Below are 22,291 nucleotides of genomic sequence, written 5' to 3'. Positions count from 1 at the left end.
TAGAGACATCGGCATTTGCACCATCCAAAAACACATTTGAAATGTTACCATAACACGCAATAAGAAATACAAACGAGATGGCCACTGGCTTCTTTCCTTTAGCAGAAGAACTGATAAAGTGGCTCTTATCCGGCAAAATAATTAATTGGTATAAATAAATGGTTCAGATAAAAGATGCCTCATTTTAATAATTTCAACATAATCAGGATCTGCAACATCATCGAGTCTTTACCAGCACATTAACTTAATAAACAAAATCCAAGAAGATATTATGTTATAGAAATATAATAAAATCTAATTTTGTGTCCTTAGACGGAGTATAATATACTCTATACTATGTCTGGAAGATCATTTATTCCACACAAGTTTCTACATTTATTATTTTATATGCTATAATATTCTTCAAAATTTGGAAAGAGAAAGGTTTTATCTTTACTCAGTCTGGGAAAAGAGAGGTTATATTTTTAAAAGGTATCTACTAGATATACTACACATTTCAAGTTGTGATCCTTCTAGATTCATCCTTAGATTTTTATAGTTCCTTCAGAAAACTAAAAAGTGCACAACTTTTCCAAAGTTAGAGCGGTGACCATTTTAAAATATTGCATTGGAATATATGGAACCCTTTAAAATATCAAATTTGCTGTTACAGGTTTGCAACTAGTAAGAAAAGGTCTTTCCTTCCAGATATGGCACAACCTGTAAACTAACAAAAGGATGAAAGGTAAGCAGTGTGCCCACCAGGCCCCAAATAAGCTCTAAGGAGCAATTTCGATGGGCCATTTCTGGATGCAAATTTAAAGAATTTGTGGTCACAAAGGGGGGATAAGAAATAAAAATACATGCATTCCTTTTTAACTGGCACACTAAAACATTAAGAATACTTTTGCTACAAACACAAAAATAATCAAGTGGGACTACATAAAATAAAAAAGCTTCTGCACAGCAAAGGAAATGATGAACAAAATGAAAAGGCAGCCTACGGAATGGGAGAAAAATATTTGCAAATCATGTATCTGATAAGGAACTAGTATCCAAAATATACAAAGATCTCATACAACTCAATGGCAAAATAAACAATCCAATTAAAAAAATGGGCAGTGGAGCTGAATAGACATTTTCGCAAAGAACACAAACACATGGCCAACAGGTACGTGAGAAGATGCTCAACATCACTAATCATCAGGGAAACGCAAATCAAAACCACAATGAGATATCATCTCATACCTGTCACAATGGCTATCATCAAAACACCACAAATAACAAGTGTTGACAAGGATGTAGAGAAAAAGGAACCCTCTTACACTGTTGGTGGGAATGTTAATTGGTGCAGTCACTATGGAGAACAGTATGGAGGTTCCTCTGAAAATTAAAAATAGAACTACCATATAATCCAGCAATTCTGTTTCTGGGTATTTATCCAAAGAAACTAACTCAAAAAGATATCTGCACCCCCATGTTCACTGCAGCACTACTTACAAGAGCCACGATATGGAAACAACCCATGTTCCTATCAATGGACGAATGGATAAAGAAGATGCAGTACATGTATACGCAATAGAATGCTACTCAGACATAAAAAGAAGGAAATCTTGCCATTTGCAACAACATGGATGGACCTCCGGGGCATTATGTTAAGTGCAATTAGTCCGAGAAAGACGAATGCTGCATGATCTCTCTTATACACAGCATCTCAAAATTAAAAAACAAAAAACAAGCTCACCAGTACAGAGAACAGATTGGTAGCTGCCAGAGGCAGGGGGTGGGGAAATGGGTGAAGGGGACAAAAGGTTAAAAAAACCCAGACTATACGTATTTTCTGCATATGTCTTTACATAACTGCTGGCTAATGAGCTTTATAAGACTAAAGAAAAGGAGAAAAACAAAAAAAAAATAATAAAACATTAAGAATACTTAGGAATAAAAAAGCCATCAATGACAGAATAAAGGGAACTAAAATTATCAGGCATGAGGAACAAGTAGGAACAATGCAAAAAAAATCCAAAACCCAAAAACCAAAAACAAATTAAATGGCAAAATCCAGCAAGAAAAATGGAGCAGCAAATATTTGCTAAAGTCAAAAGGTAAAACCTCGAAATTCTTGCCCTTTGCCCTAATGTTCAATGGTATTTTTGTTTTGTTTTGTTTTAAAAATACGGAGATTGATGTTCTTTCAGTGACTATTAACAACAGTTCCCAAATAAAACAAATGATAAAATAAAAATTCACTTAATTGACTGATAGGCTTGAATTAGTCATTGCCAAGTTTACAACTTTCCCACAACTCCAAGCATTCTTTCGTCAAGAGAAATAGGATTTTTCCCCCCCGCCCCGATGACCATGGGTAGCTTTCTGGACGACTATAATTTGTGTCTTTCTATAAGTCACTGGGGAATACCCACCCCCCAAATTAGAACTCCAAAATCAAAGCAATGAGGGACAAAGGATAAGTACAGATGCAGAAAACGTGACGATTCTGAAAGCTGCATCTGGAGAGCACTGGCTGTCCCAGAAGAGAGGAACTCCTGAGCCAAAGACTCATTCTAACTGTGCCTTCACCCCACAGCTATCACCAAATCCTAGCCATCTGTACTGCAAGAGAGCTTTCATACTTTTTCTTCCTTATAATCACATTTCTACATTCCTAGTTTGGTGCATGATTACTTCACACCTAGACTACTTCACCAGACTTCCTGACTGTGGACGCACTCCCGTCTTCATAGAACCGCGAGAATAACCTTTCAAATGTACCAGCTTGAACGGATCACTCCCTTTCCCCCCCGACTTTCCTCCATTGTAATCTAAAGGCCAAATTGCTAGCATGAAATTCAAGGCCTTCCAGTCACACTCAAGCCCGCTTTTCCCCTTCTCCCACACTCAGCTCTGGCTCTGGCTGACTCCGTGCCTCTGAGCAACAGGTGCTCGGGTGCACGCCACCGTCCCTACACCAGTGATTCTCAAACTGGCTGCACCTGGGGGGCCAGAGCAACTAGTAACGTCTCGGTGCCCCCCGTGTTCCCCCAGAGGAATATAATGTGCAGCCAAGTTTGAGAACCGCCGCCCCGAATTCCTAGAGCCCACAGTCAAAGTTTAGTGGGCATGACAGCCTCCGGGGGTGGGGGTGGGGATTATTAAAACACAAAGTGTTGAGCTGCATTCCCAGTGCTTCTGAGTCAGTAGGTCTGGGATGGGGCCCCTGAGTCTGCATTTCTAACGAGCTCCCAGGTAATGCTGATGCTGCTGGTCCAAGGACCCGACTCTGAGAAATACTGGTCTATAGTCAGGATAATTATACAGTATAAATATATGCATCATTTACACATAATAATAACTATTATATGCATATTCCATTCGGCAAAAGAGAAGGTACCGTCTTCCGAAATCCTATTACTGCCTTGTACTGTTGTTTACCTTTTGAACCCATTTGTTTGTGAACCAATCTATAGAAAGTCTTAGGGATTATCCAGTCCGATTCCCTTTTTATAAACTAAGTACTAAGGGGAAGTACTTTGCCCAAGGGATCAGATGGTTATTGGTAGAACTCGGGCTGGGATTCAACACGCCCGACTCCCTCCTCCTCCCTCTCAGTTCAGTACTCTTTCTACCACATCCTTAATGCGTCTCTAACAGCTTCTCCAATTAGAATGGATGTTCCTTCCTTGAAGAGATCCTTTTTGCTTTTAACGTTCCCCACAGCATCTAGCAGATAGAGCAAGCAGTCAATAAACGTTTGCTGATTTCATGTGAGGAAGTGTTCGGACTCACACTCTAGAAGCTGCCTTTGGTACCCTATGAACTGTTTCCTTACATGCTGGCCACTGGGCAGCCCTGCTCCAATCAATTAGCCGCAGAATAAACCCTTCACATCGGCATGCACGCAGCCAGTGTCTGCTATAGGGACAATAACACACACATAAAGGAAAATTATAGGGTTTTAAAAGTGGAAGGAACGATAAGTTTATAAGGTGACACAAATCAACTTTCAAGTTGTATGTTAGAAACTTTTACAAGTACCCCAAGTTCCATCTGACACCCAACAGGCCCACGCAGCTGTAACAGCCCGGCAGTGGGGGAAGTCTGGGCTTGACTGCTTCAGCCAAGGGGCCCTGACTTTTTGGTGCTGAGGTCCTGCTTCCTTGTTCCTTAACAGAAAATCCACAAGTAACTGAATCAAGGGTAAACAGGAGATAGAGGGAAAGGGAGATGAAGAGGAGCCAAAGGGCAGCGAGCAGTGGCTGGGTGAGCAACAGGGGGCAAGAGGACGCTGTGACATACCCGCCCTGCCTGCCATCGCCACTGCACCTCCACAGGCCTTCTAGCTATTTCCAGCAGCGTGGCTGAGAGGAGCATGACTGACTGGGGCAGGCCTCCTGACTGACCGGGCCTGTCTACACCCGTGGGGCAAACGCAGGATGCTTCGGCCAGACGGTTAGTTCTGCCGCCTCTACAATGGACAGGAACTGCTGTACAATCAAGTCAGCTCACAGAACCTGGTGTCAATCGTGAAGGTGACCACAAGGAATGCAGCGGCTGTGCCACCGTTTGGTTCACCACCAGCCCAGAGTAACCCTTGATCTCGGCAGCCAAACTGGAATCCCCAGCCTCCATTGCGGACTCTGACTCAAGGGAGAGGTTCTCTCTGTCCCCTCTTTCCCCTTCCCCCCGTTAAAATCTGCTGCTTCCAACAGAGGTAGGACCGCATGTACAGTCGACCAGTCAAGCAGCGAATCAAGAAAAAAAATACGTGAAAGCTTCTCTAATAACAGGTATAACAATGAGTATACCTAACAGATCCATACATTAAAAATTTTCTTCCAATATACAATAAAATTTAATAAGTTAAATAGGTGAACTCCATAACCAACTCCCCCCTTCATGAGTATTTTTGCAGCTAACTGTATGAAGTTTTTGACCCTGCGTCTAATCACAGACCTGATGGACGCCATTTCATGAACAACCATATCCCCAAGACATCCATTCCTTGATTCCTTGAGTGACTGCCGTCATTTATATTCCAATTCTTGATGCTTTCTCAATTTTTCCTCTTCCAGTGACTTTAACACCATCCCAATGTCTGCTTGTCTCCCTCAGCCTCAATGTCATTCTCAGGCCTGACCCCCCTCCCCGGCCCCCCGCACCTACTAACGCCTACAGAGAATGTTCTGTTTACACAGCCAACTCAAGGAAGCAACACGTACTTGCAGTTGCTCGTAAGAATCACCCAGGTCAAAAAAAAAAAGAATCACCCAGTTCCAGTATATAGAAACCATTGGCAATAAGACCTTAAAAGACTTCATCTTTTCACATGCTTTACTGTCACACTGGCCACGCTGAGTAATTGCCCAGAGGTTCTGGTCTCAGGTCCATGCTACTACAAGCCAAGCAACAGCCTCTGGCCGAAAGCAATCAAACTCTGACCTGGATATTGGCTGCAAGAGTTGGCATGAGCTCACCGATCGTCACTGTTGCTAGGGATACCACAAATGCAAGGGTCAAAAAAGGGCTCACTGGGTTGTAGGGCACGGGATTTGTCAAGCCCAGGGCTCCACTCCACCACAAAGATGGCACGATGCCCCAGTGGTGGCAGACAGACAAAGCCCCAACACAGTGCTCACACTAACCTGCTCAGTAACTCTTGTGCAACCGGACAGTAGTGAACGGCGCCAGGCAGCTCTCCCGGGAACTCACATTTTCACTATTCAGGGAACCGATGGTACAAGTTACAGCATTCACGAAGAGGCACTTCTCTTACGTTACTAGTACTTAAAAACAAACACTGTGCTTTTATCTACAAATTAATAATAAAAAGTGACTGATATATTCATTGTATTTCTGAATCCCAAGTGAAAAATAATATTTATAATAGATTTTTTAAAAGCAGTTTTAGATTTACAGAACAATTGAGCAGAAAGTAGTTTCCACATACCTCCACAATACCTCCTTCCCAGTTTCCTCTATCTTTAATATCCTGCATTACTGTATTTTTTTTTTTACAGTTGATGAGCCATCACTGATATATAATTATTAACTAATGTCAATAGTTTACATTAGGGTTCATTCTTTCTGCTGTGCATTCTAGAGATTTTGACAAATGTTGAAGTTTTTTTGTTTTTTAAAACAAAACAAAAAAACCCAACCCTTTCCAGGAATTTCCTGGCAGTCCAGTGGTTAAGACTCCCACACTTTCACTGCCGAGGGCCCGGGTTTGATCCCTGGTCAGGGAACTAAGATCCCACAAGCCGCATGGTGTGGCAAAAAAAAACCCCAAAAACAAAAAAAACACCAAACCAAAAAAACCTTTCCAGTACATTCTGAGGCACAATACATCTCCTTACCTCAAGACCATTCTAATTGCTGTAGCTTTGTAAAGGGAAGTTTCACAGGAACGCTGTAATGTACATCATTCATGTCTTTTCAATGATTCATGGTTTCAAAGACTGACTATAACATAGCCCTGCAAACATATTCAACTTTGATTATGTGAAAACCAACCATTCACAACGCTCAGACCTCCAGTATGGCCCCCAAAAAAAGGAGTCTGAAGAAATTCTTGGACCACAAAACAAAAAGTAAGAAAAAGAGTCTCCAAGATGACATCTGACATGTTGGAATTAGTCTGCTGATGACTTGGTCTGGAGATGTTTATAAAAACAGCTTTGTCATGAGAAAGCAGAGCAGCGTAAGAGAAGTAGCATCGGGAGACAGAAAAGAGGAGGAAGAAAACTGGGAAAGGAAAGCAGGGAAGGGCAGAAACAGTAGAAATCAGGAGTGGCAGATGGACGCTAGATGCAGGACAGAGCGGCAGCAATGGAAAGGAGAGCCAGCTAGACATAAAAGGACGGTGACATGAATTATTTTGAGGGGGTGAGTGAGGAAGGGACAAATTGCGTCTCAATACTCTAGCCCTTAAATTGCCTAATCATTCATTCAACTGAATATATCAATGGGAAAGCAACATTCAGCATGTTAAAAGCCGGCTTTGCACGTAAGTGTGTAAAGATGGTACACCTTCCATCCACTGAAAATTCCCTCTGAAACCCATTTCAAATCTTTTGGAAGGCTCTAGGGATAGGGTTATTCCTGAATAATGATTACATAACACACACTAGCTGGAGGTATAGACCTACAGGTGTAAAACATTTATCCTGATGCTTTCATTTTTAATTCATGAATAAGTGTGAAGCAAAATTCAAATTACATTACTTGTCCTGTCCTTGAGGGATTTGACATCTCACCCTATCTACTTCAGAAGAGCATATGCTGCCTCTCTGTTTTATCAGGATTGTTTCTCTCTTGGCTCTGATTTCCCTTCAATCCAAGTATGTAATGAGGCTATTCAATAAAGAGACTGTGGTTTACTTGCAGGCAAAATCTTAAGTACTCGTCTTTAGGCCACCAGGAAAAGGTTCTAAGAAGTCAAACCTGGAATCTCCTTGTCATATTATTTGATCTTAAATGTAGAGAAGAAAACAGCGTTCTGGATTTATAGCTGGTCTTTGGATTGAGAAAGATCCACAAACTTTCAAATCTAAGTTTAGAAAGCAGCTCTCACACAAAAGCAGATCAGTGGTTCCCTGGGGAAAGATGCACTGCAAAAGGAGCACGAGGAAGCGTGGGGGGACTGAGCGCCACACAGCTCTATGCCGCTGCCGCAACTCGTCAAGCTGTGTGCCTTAACTGGATGCAGTTTACTGTACATAAATGATACTCCATACAGTGGGTATTAAATTATCTTGATAATCATTCCACAACGTACATGTATATCAAATCATCACATTGTACACTTCATTTTCTTTTTTCTTGTTATTTTTTAAACCATTTTTTAAATTGAAGTATAGTTAATTTACAATGTTGTGTTAGTTTCAGGTACACAGCAAAGTGATTCACTTATCCATATATGAATATATCTATTCTTTTTCAGATGCCTTTCCATTACAAGATATGGAATATAGTTCCCTGTGCTATACAATAGGTCCTTGTTGTTCATCTATTTTGTTTTTTGTGTTTTTTTTAATAAATCTATACTTCGATTAAGACAAAAACTGACAGTGTTGGTATGAAGTTTAACAGTTAAACAAAAGTTTTCACAGAAACCTAACACATGCCTAAAATGATTTTACAATGGAGTTCTAGATGCAGGTCTAGACGATGTCAAGAACTGATGGATCTCATGATTCAAGACAGCATTTTGGGTTTTAGTTAATTCTTAGGATTAAAAAAAATTGTTTTGTTTTAAAGTGAACCACTGCCCCAGTATGAAAGTTTAATCTTCTCCTGAGACCAGGGCTTCAGAAATCATTCAGCTCCTGAAGTGATTCAGTGAATTCGTGCTGTCAGTGACTGAACCCTGCCACCAATGGTTTCAAAGTTCAAAAAACAGAGGCTCCAAGAGTTTTCCACCCTAAGAGCACTGGCCCTTGTCTTTCCCTACTCTCCCACCTCCTATACCACCCTCTGCCCTTCCCCAAATACTTCAGCCAGTGGCTTGGATGGAGAAGCTGATATTTATAACTTCATAATTGGAAAAGAAAGGGTCTTCTTGTCAATTTCAAGAATTATCACCTCTAAGACAGAATGATGTGCCTGTGTGTCCACTCCAGTAAGACTTTTCCTCCTCAACCAGTTTCCATCCCCCAAATGGCAGCTTCGGTAACTTCGTAACTGGCTTGGTCCTTTGTTGGGAACAGCATTAAGCTCAGGCAGGGAACACCTTGGCTTCTAAGTTTCAGGCATTCACAGCTTTTAAACAGTCTCTCACAGTCCTCACTTAGGTTGCCAATGACATTTTTTGAAAGGATGAAATATTCTGGACACAGAACCAAATCATCATTAGTTGTTCTTTCCTTTGTTTCACCACTTCCCCCATCAGGCCCCAAATTTTAACAAAAATGACCCTAACCCATCTCCCTTCTTTCCCCCCCATCCCTCCCACCCCAAAGAATACACCAGTAATAGCCAAAAACTACATGCATGCTATGCTGTAAAAATGCAGAGTTAACACTATTGGGAAGAAAGCTGTGGGTTGCAGAGATGCTCTTTGAAGATCTACAGTATCTCTATAGCTCTCCCACATCCCATTCTGCAAGTTTTGTCCTTCATAGAAGGTCCTTTGCTTTTCTCAGCAAAGTTCAGAACGGGTTGCCTTGAAACACTGACCCTCCTTCCCCTCCACCGGAATGGGTGTGCAAACTATACAGCATGGAGCAGCTTTAAAGCACTTGGGCTGCTGTAGGGCACAGAAACTATACTGGCTCTTCAAAGGACATCTTCTCAAGCCACCTCTATGGTGTCAAGACAAGTAGAACTCTTTCTTTCCCCACTTGAAACCCACAGTCAGATGTGACAGGGGCTGGTACTCAGGACAGTTAATTCTTGTCAACTTTTTTGTCATCATCCTCCGAGGGGTAGGAATGCCACGTCAGCCTTTCCTCACAGAAGGATATGACAACCTGTGGGCGCTTAACATTGGCTTCCTTGGCAGGGACCAGGTCAGCCTCATCACAGAGTTTTTCCATTTCATCAGGAACATGAGTTCTCCACTAGAGTCTGTAGCTCCAATAATCTGCTCTGGTTCCAAACCCCGGGCAAAGCCTCGTGGCTTTTCTGACTCTTCTTTCTTCTTCTTTGGTTTGCTCTCCTCCCCCTTATCTTCCGCATCAGAATCAGCTTTGCGCTTGCCTCCCTCTGATTTATCTGTCTCGTGGGCTGTTTTCTGTGACTGTAGGAACTCAGCAATGAGGCCAGGGGGATCCAGGTTTTCTTCTGGTTCCCATGTGCTGTCTTCATCTGAGGACCCCTTCCACTTTAGGAGGTACTCCACTTGGCCCTTTACCACTCGACGGTCGAGAACTTTTTCCACCACTTCCTCTTCTTCCTCTTCTTCTAGCACCTCCTCCACTTTCTTCTTGTTTTGTTTTCCCCGTGGTGCCCTCCAGCTTTCTGGTATAAAGGGTGACGGGGCTCAGAGCAGTGCCCACGAGCCCGAGAGGAATCGGTGCCCCGCTACTGGCGCGTCTTGTCGGGCTGGCCGGGGGAGTGGCGACCAGAAAAGCAACAAGCCTGCTGACCAAGGCTGAGCCCCTCCCTGAAGCGGCCCTCCCCTCAGCCGAACCTCTGTTTTGTATACAGTAGTGTGTATCTGTTCATCCCAAACTAATCTATCTACTGTAACTTATTTAAAATAGATTTATTTATTGTACCATGCCATACACTTTAACTATATACAATTATATCTGTTAGTTATTCTTTAATAAATTGGGGGGGAGTTGATATTTAAAAAGTGTCTCTAACAAAGGCCGACTGCTTTATCTGTAGATGCAAGTATACATTTTCACCTCCTATTAGCTTGGCTGCTTGGTTTCTTTCCTTAGTGTGGTTAGGTGCGCTTACTACATTGGAAAATTCTGCATCTTATGGCCTAGAAGGGAAGGGCCTAGAATTTGAAAATTTGAACTGACCCTGGCATCTGGAGACATAGAATCTTTGACAAGGAACTTAAAGTGTCTCCTTAGCTTCTAGAAGCCATCTGCCTGAGGACTTTTTATAAAAATTGTTTTAAGTATGTGAAACTACCATTATTTACAGGGTGTTTCTTACAAACTATTGAAAAACATAAAATTTTGTTAATTCAAATGTCTAATAAATCAACTACTACGGCTTAGTGATACACAAATTTTTGGAATTTATGTGTGTGTGTGTGTGTACTCTTTAGTCTCTAAGAAACCTGGGGGGGGCACCTGTTACTTCAGTTCAACTGGTCACACGAAAGTACAGATGATTGATTATGTTTATAGACAGATGCTGGCCATCAGCTTCCCAAACAAGAATAAAGTCTAATACTGACCCGGCAGAGATTCACTGAAAAACCAGTCCTTAACCTCTTCCTAATAAATCACACATTTTTATTCTGACAGGAGCCAAGCAGCCTTATCCGCACTCTAAAACTGAAAGTGAATAACAAAACTTGTTAATCGAGTAGAGAAATTTACTTTTGTACCATCCTCGTCAAAACAACCTTGACGGTAACATCTCTACATTCCTATCTATCACGTCCTTAGTATTGAAAAGCACATTTAGAACTCGGTGGATATTGCAAATTCTTGTGATTAGAAGGTCTATGGAACATTTTATGCCTTGAATATATGTAAGAACCAGGGTTGTTTTTTTTTTCTGGTTTGTTAATTTAATTTTATTTTTTTAACATCTTTATTGGAGTATAATTGCTTTACAATGGTGTGTTAGTTTCTGCTTTATAACGAAGTGAATCAGTTATACATGTACATATGTTCCCATATCTCTTCCCTCTTGCGTCTCCCTCCCTCCCTCCCTATCCCACCCCCTTCTATGTGGTCACAAAGCACCAAGCTGATCTCCTTGTGCTATGCAGCTGCTTCCCACTAGCTATCTATTTTACGTTTGGTAGTGTATATATGTCCATGCCACTCTCTCACTTCGTCCCAGCTTACTCTTCCCCCTCCCCGTGTCCTCAAGCCCATTCTCTACGTCTGCATCTTTATTCCTGTCCTGCCCCTAGAACCAGAGTTTTTAGGTGCGTGAATAAAATATAAATCCCACAAAACATAGAGTGCTGGCAACCAAGACTTACTTTGACTGCTCTTTTCTTTTCCTAGGTTTCACTGCACTTACAAAGCCAGTACACATGTATCTTCTATCTGTGTATTTTACACCCATAGTAGTTCCAAAATGAAGCTCAAGCAAATCCCATTGGTTTAAATACAGAGAAAAACCCATTTTCAGAAGAGAAATACAGTGTACTGCAGGAAGCTGGGAAGAGCTGGCGGCTCACTGACAATGCACATATTCATTAGCAGGCAATAATGAGGAACAGGAGCAAAAACTACTTCACAACACACCCCTAGGCAAGGGTACAATTTTCTCATTTGTTCAAATAGTAAGCCCTTGGCAGTGAGTATCCATGTTCATTATTTCACGAAGCTTCAGTGTTTGCTGGGGCCCTGGCCATAGAAAAGGGATGATTTTGCGTTCACAGGTTTACATGTGTACACAGCCTATGTAATCTCCAGATGTATTTTGTTTAATTCTATTCGAACAGTGACGTTTCTGTATCAAGGGACACCAGATCTCACCCGACACCTGTTCTGGAGAGCAGCTTCCCTGACCATCCTAGGCTGGAAAACGGAACTGGCCCAGGTTGGGGTAACTGTAATACTGGCAAATGCGGGAAGGGGAAGACGCAGCGGCAGGTAAACATGATGATGACTCTGGAGCCTGGAAAAAGAAAAGTGGGCAGAGTCCACTGGACCGAAAAAAGGTCACCCTGAGGGTAAAATAGACACCCAGGCAAAGGAGACACGAAGAGAGAGGGGCCCACACAGCTACAGAAAGAACAAAGAGGGCGAAGAAAGAAAGGGCGGGAAGCCGAAGAACGTATTATTTTTTTAACAGCGCCAGATTTAAAACAACAATTGCATGTGAGGGTGTGCGCGCATGCGCTTGTGCCAGCATTTGCTACAACTTAACTTCCTACCCGAGTCTGGAAGCAAATGCAGTCTTTACCATTTCTTTCCCACAATTTGAACTTTACCACAATTTTAACAGACATTTCATTTTATAAAGGAAAAGAAAACTTTCATGCAGCGATGGCTCCAATTGGGGTCTTTCAGGCTAGTATGTGTAAAGACTCTTACGAAGTCGTTGCTGAATTTCTGTGACTCTAGGCATATTCGATAGGCCTCGGTACTAGTACTTGCTACCTAGGCCAGAGGAAATCAAAGGTTAGATGCAAAAAAGAGGTTCCCCACCACTAATGTTCAATTTCAGTAAAGCACATAATATGATAAATTTCTGCAAACAACTGTTTTGATGATTTTCTGAAATTAGGAAAAAATTGGCATTTTTGGTATCCTTCAGTACATAGTTAATATACTTTCACCATAATAACTTGTTCTTTTGAGGGACAAGGCAACAAAAAGTTCTGGCTGTGAAGTTTTTAATTAGGAAATTAAAACTTACCTAGTATGGAGGACCTAAAACTTCTAATTGGAGCTCTGACATTAACACATCATATGACCTTGGATCAGGTGCTTGGCCCCTTTGAGCCTCAGTTTTCTCATCTCTAAAACAAAGCAGGGGGTGGGTCTTGACAGTCCCTTCTAGCGCTGAAATTCTACTACTCAAGTTGGAGGAGGAAGAATTTTAAGGAGCTTACATGAGGAGGCCACATGATCATTCTCTAACTCTCGGGTGGCGTTCCCATTTCACTCTTCATGACCATGACTTCTATCTAGAGATGCAACAGTAATTCAGAGGATCTTTTGGTAAAATTTTTAAAAAACCTTAGACTACACTTATAAGTTGGAGATTCTGCAATGGACTTTTGAGTCCACCATGAAAAAAATCACTGCATTTAAAAAAGAAATACAAAACATTGTCACTAACTTCTGAGTGGTGGATTATAACTGATTTTTATTTTCTTTAGGCTCGTCTGTATTTTCTAAATTTCCCTACAATGAAAAAGTACCACTCTTATCATTTAAAAAATTGATTTTCAAAAGGATTAGTGCATTCTTGCAAGTTTTACCAGATCTCTCAAGTCTACTCTAAAATCATGGGGCGGGGGTACGAAATCAGACAGTATCGCAATGCGTGTCTGCACACAGTGGTTGATTACCCAAGTGGCTGGCTGCTGTAGTCAGAATCAGGACATTATTATTATAATCAGAATCTATGGCTCACAGTCCTACGTGGAAATCAAAACATACGTTTTATCTAAATAACTTTATTTTTTCCAGCATCCTGGCCCTTGAGAATCATGGTTAAAATTCCTTTCCAGTTTAAAGTAAATGAAATGAAACATGAGGTACTTTTTCTACCCACAAAAAAAAAAAAAAAAAAGCTTTCCAGACAAAATATGGTTGCTATTGGGCTGGGTTTTTTTTTTTTTTTCCCCTCTTGCTATGCTCTAAAACACAACACATCAAAAGTTAAAATAAATATTTAGCTGTCAAAACAAAACACACCCCCCATATGGAAAACACAAATATGAATTTGACGACGCTTGTTATAAAAACAACGTCCACAGCAAAAACAAATGTTTAAATTGTGTACAAAGACTACAAAACTAAATGCTATCATTGTTAAGTTCTATACGACAGTCCAAAAAAGGTTGAAGGTAAGCTGCAGAAAGGATATAAACACAATTAGGTAACTTCCAGCTTTACCACCATAAAAAGTAAAATTTTCAAGGAAGATAGACAATAAAGTTCCCCAAAATGACAACGGCAGGCTCAGTGTGGGTAGATCTCTAGAACAAACTTCATGTTCAACTGAATTCTCCTCAGCTGAGGAAGGTAGAGTATAAGAGTTCACCTCTCCATTCTCCACCTGGATGTGATCTGTGTCTACAACACATTACCTCCGAAGTGACTTTTTACCCAGGACCAGTCACCCACCTCTCTGCAGCAGGCCCCTTGCCTCACTCGCCTTCAGCAACCCCAAGCTCCAGACCAAGCAGCAAGGGACAGTGGCTTAGTCACGGGACTGAAGTTCAAATCCCAACTCTGCCGCTTATTAGTTGTGCAATCTTAGACAAGTTACTTAACTAACCTCATCTGTGAAATGTGCATCATAACCACTTTGCAGAGTTCCTTTGAGGATCAAATTACATAATGGGTGTAAATTCAACTCACATATTTTCTAGAACTATAGTAGGCCTTCAAGTAACCAGTTCCCTTTCGCCCCCTACTCCTGGCCACTTACTTCAAGTATGATCAAGTTTAATGTTCATGGTTTTAATTACTCTCCAGCAAACTCAATGGTATATAGGACATGTAGTAATTTTAATTTTGTTAAGACTTTGAATAGAGCACACCACAAGGGAGACAGTACGACGTTGTGCTCAAAACCATGAACTTCTGAGGAGTAAGACAATCTTAATTTTGATGTCTCCTAACCGCGACCAGCTGTGCAACCGAGGGCAAATTACTTTACCTCTCTGAGCCTGGTTCTTAATTTAAAAAATGAAGAGACTAGACAATGTATACAAGTGCCTGGCACAGAGCTAAATACCATAAATGGTAGCTTTTATTGGTCTTCGTGATTTGGGTCGATGTTCAGGTACTAGTCACTTTAAAGACTAGTAAAGTAAGCTCAGCCAACAACTCAGTCACGTCAAGACACTGTTAGTGTTCTCTACTCTCCTGAAGTTAAGTTCTACTGCATTTCATAGAGGAAATTACATCAACCTTAGCACTATTGACAACTTGGGTCACATGATTCTCTGTTGCGGGGGACTGCCCCTTGCATCCTAGAATGTTTAAGCCCCTTGCCTGACCTCTACCCACTAGACACACCCCAAGCTGTGACTGCCAAAACTGTCTCCAGACATTGTTCAATGTCTCCTAGGGGACAAAACTGCCCCAGTTAAAAACCACTCGTCTAGCACTATCTGCAGATGGGAATTCTCCACCACCTCGGTAGGCAACCCAGCAGGAGGACAAAGGTTTACTCGCCCTCCCATTTAGTCTTATCTACTCCTCTGGGCTCCATCATTCGTTAGTACCTGTAATTCAAAGGTGACCATAGAAAAATTAATTTTTTGGCCCAATTTGCTGTCAGAAGCTGCTTTAAGTCACAGGAAGGAATGCTGGCCTGGTTGTCTTTTCGCTACTCTATACCGTCATACAAAATGCTGAACTTTAATATCAAGGAATCTGCTATGTCCTAATTACTTTACATAAAATTTTAAAAGGCCATTGACCTTAAGATGACTTATAAACCATGTTATTACCCAAACTGACAAAGTATGTCTTCATTGGGAAGGTGAGATGGAATTTATGCAGTGACTAATACCCTGGAAAGAAACGGTTCCCCTGTTTGCATGGCTGAAGCATGTTTACTGTACATAAAGTGCTACGTTAAAGTCCAAAAGACTCTGGACAACTCTTGATTATGCACAACGAATTCACTGTCTACTTTTCATTTTAATAACTGCACCAGAAAGCAGGAGCCATTTCTTATCCACTGTACATCCCGGCACCTAGCACAGAGCCTCTAACAGAGGCGGTAACTCAGTAAATGTTGGTTGAATAAATAAATGGTCATATATTCTGCTTAATTAAGTACTCTGTTGACAAAAAAAAAAAGAAAGAAACTTTCTTTGCTCTCGTCCAACAGGAGCTGAAAGAAAAGATCTTTTTTTTTTTTTTTTTTTTTTTTTTTAATCATAAACCGAAGTTTCCTTCTTTTATTTTATTTTTTGGCTGTGTTGGGTCTTGGGTTCGTGCGAGGGCTTTCTCCAGTTACGGCAAGTGGGGGCCACTCTTCATCGCGGTGCGGGGACCGCTCTCCATCGCGTTGCGCGGGCCTTTCACCATCGCGGCCCCTCCCGTTGCGGGGCACAGGCTCCAGACGCGCAGGCTCAGCAGTTGTGGCTCACGGGCCCAGCCGCTCCGCGGCATGTGGGATCCTCCCAGACCAGGGCTCGAACCCGTGTCCCCTGCATTAGCAGGCAGACTCTCAACCACTGCGCCACCAGGGAAGCCCGAAAAGATCTTTTAAGAGAAAATAATTACAGTCTGCTCCCTTTTACTCCAAACCTAAACAACTGGAAAATTCAATTAACCAAAAAAATTTTGTAGGCAAAAGTTGGGGAAAGCAGCCAAACAGATAAGGCCCAAAGTTCAAGCAAGCACGAACATTTGTTCAACTCCCACAAGATTATAAAAGCCAAAGTTGCTGGCACAAGAGGGCAAGCAGGCAACCGGGAGGTGGGAAGCAGGAAAAGAGGGATGGATCAGCCTCAGGAGGTTAGCTGCCATCCTTCAGTGAACAGTTTTTTTTCTTAACCTCAAAACGTTAGAGGTAAGAGTCAATGTCTTACGCAAAGCCTTGACTTACAAATTACTTTTCAAATGGATATGAGCAAAAATTTAAAGAATATTTAGAAAGATATCTGATCATATTTTTGTTAATTTTTCAGGTTTCCTTATCTTTTTTTTCCCCTTCTCCAGTCCCGCGGGGCAAACAACAGGTTCTTAAAAAGCTGCGTAAAAGACACTCCATTTACTCCTTTTGTCTAGAGAAACTTAAGGCCTACCACCATCACATGCTTCTCTCTGCAAAAGATTTCACCACTCCCAGCATTCTATTCATAAGAGAAAAAAACAGTCAGATTTAAATTGTATTTTTAAAGTATTATTTTAAGATCATTGCCCAGTATATAGAATGGGTATCACATTAACATTAGAAATGGTGCAAATAATAGTGTTTAAATGCATTCTCGGGGCTTCCCTGGTGGCACAGTGGTTAAGAATCCGCTTGCCAGTGCAGGGGACACGGGTTCGAGCCCTGGTCCGGGAAGATCCCACATGCCGCAGAGCAACTAAGCCCGTGCGCCACAACTACTGAGCCTGCGCGCCTAGAGACCATGCTCCGCAACAAGAGAAGCCACCGCAATGAGAAGCCCGGGCACCGCAACGAAGAGTAGCCCCCGCTCACCGCAACTAGAGGAAGCCCACGCGCAGCAATTAAGACCCAACACAGCCAAAAATAAATAAATAAAATAAATAAATTTATTTTAAAAAAATGCATTCTCGTCCACCTTTGAGACCAAAACCTCTATTTCCACTTAAAACGTTTCCAGTTTATCATTTCCAGTACACAAATAAATTATCATGTTTAAGTGGTCCATTAGTTTGATCCATATTAAATTAGCTTCAATTTCCTGGTGTCATATATGAAGAATTTTCCCAATTTAAATCTTGCACCATTTTTTAAAAGTTTCACTCAAAAATCTAGACTTGGTTAAAAATACCCAAAAAACAAAAAAAACGCTTTCCTTCTCCAAAAATTCAATATGGGAATGGTAGCCTAGAATTTCAAAAACCATATATGGTTACAGAATCCATATGGTAGTCTTAGACTATATACTTACTGGTAGGTGGTTCACACAAATCATGGCGTATCTGACCAATTTCCTGTTGCATAAAGATTATATTTGCTCTGAAAAATGTTAAATAAGCATTTTTAAAAACTGAAGGTAAAGACTAGATTGGAACCTTATGTAACCAAAATGGGAAAGCACGTATAGCGTCACCACATTAAAGGCCTAAACCTTTTCAATATGTATTCTTCCTAAGCAAATATGAGCATGAGTTTCCAAAGGCAAAGCTACCATCCCAGAAGCCCTTGCTTCCTCAGTGTAAAGAACGGGGAGGGTTCTGTTCCTGGAGATGAGCTGGGGAGGGAAAGGCTTTGCAAAATTCCAAGGGGCTCATAATTTAAATGTATGCTATTCTGCAAATGTTCACATTTCCAAAGAACAACATAAAATTTACATTAAAACTGTCAATCAAGATAACGAAAAAAAATTATTCCTACTGCTCTATAAGCTTGCCATAGATTTGATAACCCAGGAACGAATTACAGGCAATTACAAAATGATGGCTCCAATTAGGAAAACTGGATCTATTCCAAATTCAAATCAAAGGGGGCTCAGATAATCCCAATGGAATAATTTAAATGAATATAGGGGACTTCCAGCAAAGACATACGTTTATTCTATTTCTACGTCTTCTGAAAGCCAAGCAAAATGTTACAACGACATATCTCTTGCACTTCAGGAAATTCAAAAACCAAACCTGGAGTCTCCTTAATAAACCTTGTTCTCTTCTTTTCCCAAGGGGTCTCGCTGGTACAGGGTTTTTATTGTAAAGGGCAATCAAAACAAACCTGAGAATCCCGCACAGTCTCAAACGCAGAAGATAATACAGCACCGAACACGAACCACACACAATCTTTCCTTGCTGATTTCCAAACCTCCACCTAGTCCTGGACGCCTGAGAAGAGGCCGCGAGGAATGGAAGAGAAAGAGAAACTTCGAAAGCAGAAACCTCTCTCCCAGAGCCTAGAACAGACGGCACCTTGTAGGGATTTCACGCTTTTTGAGACGGAAAGGTCACACCCTGCAGTTTTGAAAATCCACCTTCTAAGGCTCAACCCATGTTACAAAACCTTCCTCCTGCTTCTCTAGGTTTCGCGCTGGAGCTGAAACCCCCCCCCCTCCCCACCCCCGTTCGCCAACCCCTCGCCATCCCCTTAGAGAAGAACCAGCGCGGAACCTCCCCCTCCTCCTCCCCACCGCAGCATCCCCGACGAGCAAACCTTGGAAGCCCCTCACCTCCACTCCCTCCCACGCCCACCCCCGCCCGCCTCGTCGTGCGAACCGAGGCCGGTTCCCCCTCGCTCCCTCCCCGTCCTCGAGGAGAAAACCGAGGGGAGCCCCCCACTTCATCTTCACCCGCTCTCCCCACCCGGCCGGCTATCCTCGTTGAGAAAACCGAGAGGTGCCCCCCACCTCGCCCCAACCCCCCACTGCCCGCCATCCTCGGGCAGAAAGCCCAGGGGCCCCCTTCCCTCTCTCTCCACTCCCCACCATTCCGCAGAGGAAACCAGGGAGAGCCCCCTCCTCCCTCCCGCTTCCCCCACCTCCAGGCGCTCCCGGTCCCCTCCGCCCGCCACCCCTGCGGCGAGAGCCCGAGGGAGGCTGAGGCACGCACCGGCGGGAGGGCAGAGGAGGGGACCCCGCGGCCGGCCATCCCGCAGCCCCCGCCCCCGGCCGGGCGGCCGAGGCCCGAGGCCCCGGATACCCGCCCCGGGGGCCAGCCCGCGACCGGCGGCTGCGGGGCAGGAGGCAGCCTCTCTCCCGGGACGCGGGCCCGCTGGGCGGGAGGCACACACGCAGGCACGCACACGCGGAGAGAAAGCGGGCTTACTGCCTGGGGATGCTCGCCCGCGCGGCTGTCTCGGCGGCGGCCGCTGCCAGCACCGAGGCCAAGGCGCGGCGACGGCGGTGGCGCTGCGGACTGAGCCCCCTCGGCCGGGCGTTGGATCTAGGGCGCGGGAGGGGCGCGAGGGGAGGGGCACGCGGGGGAGGCGGGGAGGGAGGGTGCGCGCGCGCGGGGGCGGGGGCGGGCGCGGCTGGCCCGGGGCGGGGCGGGGCGTGCGCCAGCCGGGGCTCGGCCTGCGGGGGCTGCTGTGCGGGGCGCGCGCGCGCGGGAGCCGGCCCGGCCGGGGACGGGGCGGGGGCGCCACGCACCCCGCGCGGCCACGTGCCCCCGCCTCGGGGGCGGCCCGCTGACTGCAAGGCGCGGCCGCGCGGGGAAGGTGGCTGCGAGGAGATAGGGGCGAGCGCTTTCCTGGAGGGCCGGCTCCCGCCCCGGAGGCCGAGGGGAGGGCGGGCTGGGGGCGCCAGGGGCACCCCCGCCCCTCGCGCCGCAGCCCTCGAGGCCGGCGGGGAGTCACGAGTCACTGCAGGCAGCCGCGGCCGGCGCTGGGGAGGTGGGAGCAACAAAGAGAGTCGGGCGAAGGTGGCCTCACCGGGGGCCTACGCTAGCCAGCGCACCCCCTGCAAAGCGGCCCGCGTCCGGAGCGCACCCCGATTCGGCCCCTGACTGCAGGAGCCCCGTGGTTCTGGGCGACGCCGAAGGACCCACCGGCGACCCTTCCCCTTAGTAATCGGCCGCGGGGGAGCGAAAGGAGCCCCATCATGAGCCCAAAGCTACCATACAGAGGGCTTTGCATCATTCGAAAAAGCACTGATGGCAAAGCGGCACGTGGCTACTCATTCATTCACTCAACCTTCGGTTTACTGGGCCTTCACCGTGTGCCAGGCACAGTGCCAGGCGCTGAGGATACATGGCAGGGTCGAGCAGGACACCCTCCACCCTGCCCTGGGAGCTTGCAATCTAGTGGGGAGACAGACGATTAAGAAGTGAGAAAATAATCAAATTTGGAATTAGGCCTGTGCAGCAAAAGGAGAGGGTGCAAATTGTGTGGTTAGGAAAGGAGGAGGTGGCATCTAAGCCGAGCCCTGAAAGTTATGAAAGAAGCAACCATAGGAAGAGCCAGGGAGAAGCCTTGCAAGAAGAGGGAGCAGACATATGAAAGCCAAGAGGGGGCAAATCTTGCTGCTTTAGAACTAAGAGGTGGTGGTTGTGATTGGCACCAGGAGAGCTGAGGAGGGTAGCATAAGCCTGGGCAGGCTGGCACGGACCCGATCATGGACTGCATCCTAGTCCATAGTCAGACGGTTTTATTCCAAAATCAATGGGAGGCTAGTGAATGAATGGCTTCACCCCTGGGGCATGACATGACCTGATTTATATTTCTTTCCTATTTCTTTTTTCTTTTGGGATAATTGTAGATTCACATACGTTTGTAAGAAATAATACAGAGAAATCCTATGTACCCCTTACCCAGTTTCCCCCGATGCAAAACTATAGTACAAGATCATAACCAGAATATTGACATTAGTACGATCTACGAATCTTATTATTTCCCTGGTTTTACTTGTACTCGTGTGTGTATTTAATTCTGTCCAACTTTATCACGCGTAGACTCATGTATCCACCACCACAGTCAGGATACAAAATAGTTCCATCATTACAAGAATCCATCCTGTTGCTCCTTTAGCCTCAACCCCCTCCCCAGTCCCCCCAGTCTCTTGCCATTGGCAACCATTCATCTGTCCTCCATTTCTACAATGTTGTCCTGTCAAGAATGTTATGTAAATGAGTCATACAGTTTGTAAACTTTGGGGATTGGTTTTTTCACTCAGTTTAATTCCCTTGAGAGTCATTCAAGTTGTGTGTATCCATAGTTTGCGCTCTTTTATTGTCGAGTGGTATTCTAGGTTCTATTTGTATTTTTATTTATTTATTTATTTATTTTTAACATTTTTATTGGAGTATAATTGCTTTACAATGGTGTGTTAGTTTCTGCTGTATAACAAAGTGAATCAGTTATACATATACATATATTCCCAATATCTCTTCCCTCTTGCGTCTCCCTCCCTATCCCACCCTTCTAGCTGGTCACAAAGCACCGAGCTGATCTCCCGTGCTATGCGGCTGCTTCCCACTAGCTATCTATTTTACATTTGGTAGTGTATATATGTCCATATGTACACTGCCACTCTCTCACTTCGTCCCAGCTTACCCTTCCCCCTCCCCGTGTTCTCAAGTCCATTCTCTAGTCGGTCTGCGTCTTTATTCCCATCTTGCCCCTAGGTTCTTCATGACCTTTTTTTTTTTTTACATTCCATATATATGTGTTAGCATATGGTATTTGTTTTTCTCTTTCTGACTTACTTCACTCTGTATGACAGACTCTAGATCCATCCACCTCACTACAAATAACTCAATTTCGTTTCCTTTTATGGCTGAGTAACATTCCATTGTATATATGTGCCACATCTTCTTTATCCATTCATCTGTCGATGGACATGTAGGTTGCTTCCATGTCCTGGCTA

General features: G+C 43.9%; 1 protein-coding gene and 1 pseudogene across 1 annotated transcript in view; both read right to left on the bottom strand.

The window, feature by feature from the left end:
• The window catches only part of FHL1 (four and a half LIM domains 1), a 60,361-nt gene extending 40,533 nt beyond the window's left edge, over nt 1–19,828 (bottom strand). The window contains exon 1 of the mRNA XM_059911944.1: nt 19,755–19,828. The gene's annotated coding sequence lies outside the window, so the exon portion shown is untranslated. The remainder of the gene's footprint in view (nt 1–19,754) is intronic.
• On the bottom strand, nt 9,366–12,702 carry LOC132357195 (chromobox protein homolog 1-like; annotated as a pseudogene).
• Nucleotides 19,829–22,291: the final 2,463 nt, after the last annotated feature.

The sequence above is a fragment of the Balaenoptera ricei genome, chromosome X (genome assembly GCF_028023285.1).
Source record: "Balaenoptera ricei isolate mBalRic1 chromosome X, mBalRic1.hap2, whole genome shotgun sequence".
NCBI lineage: Eukaryota > Metazoa > Chordata > Mammalia > Artiodactyla > Balaenopteridae > Balaenoptera > Balaenoptera ricei.
Note: the sequence above shows the minus strand (reverse complement) of the source record. Positions and strands in the feature narration are given on the sequence as shown.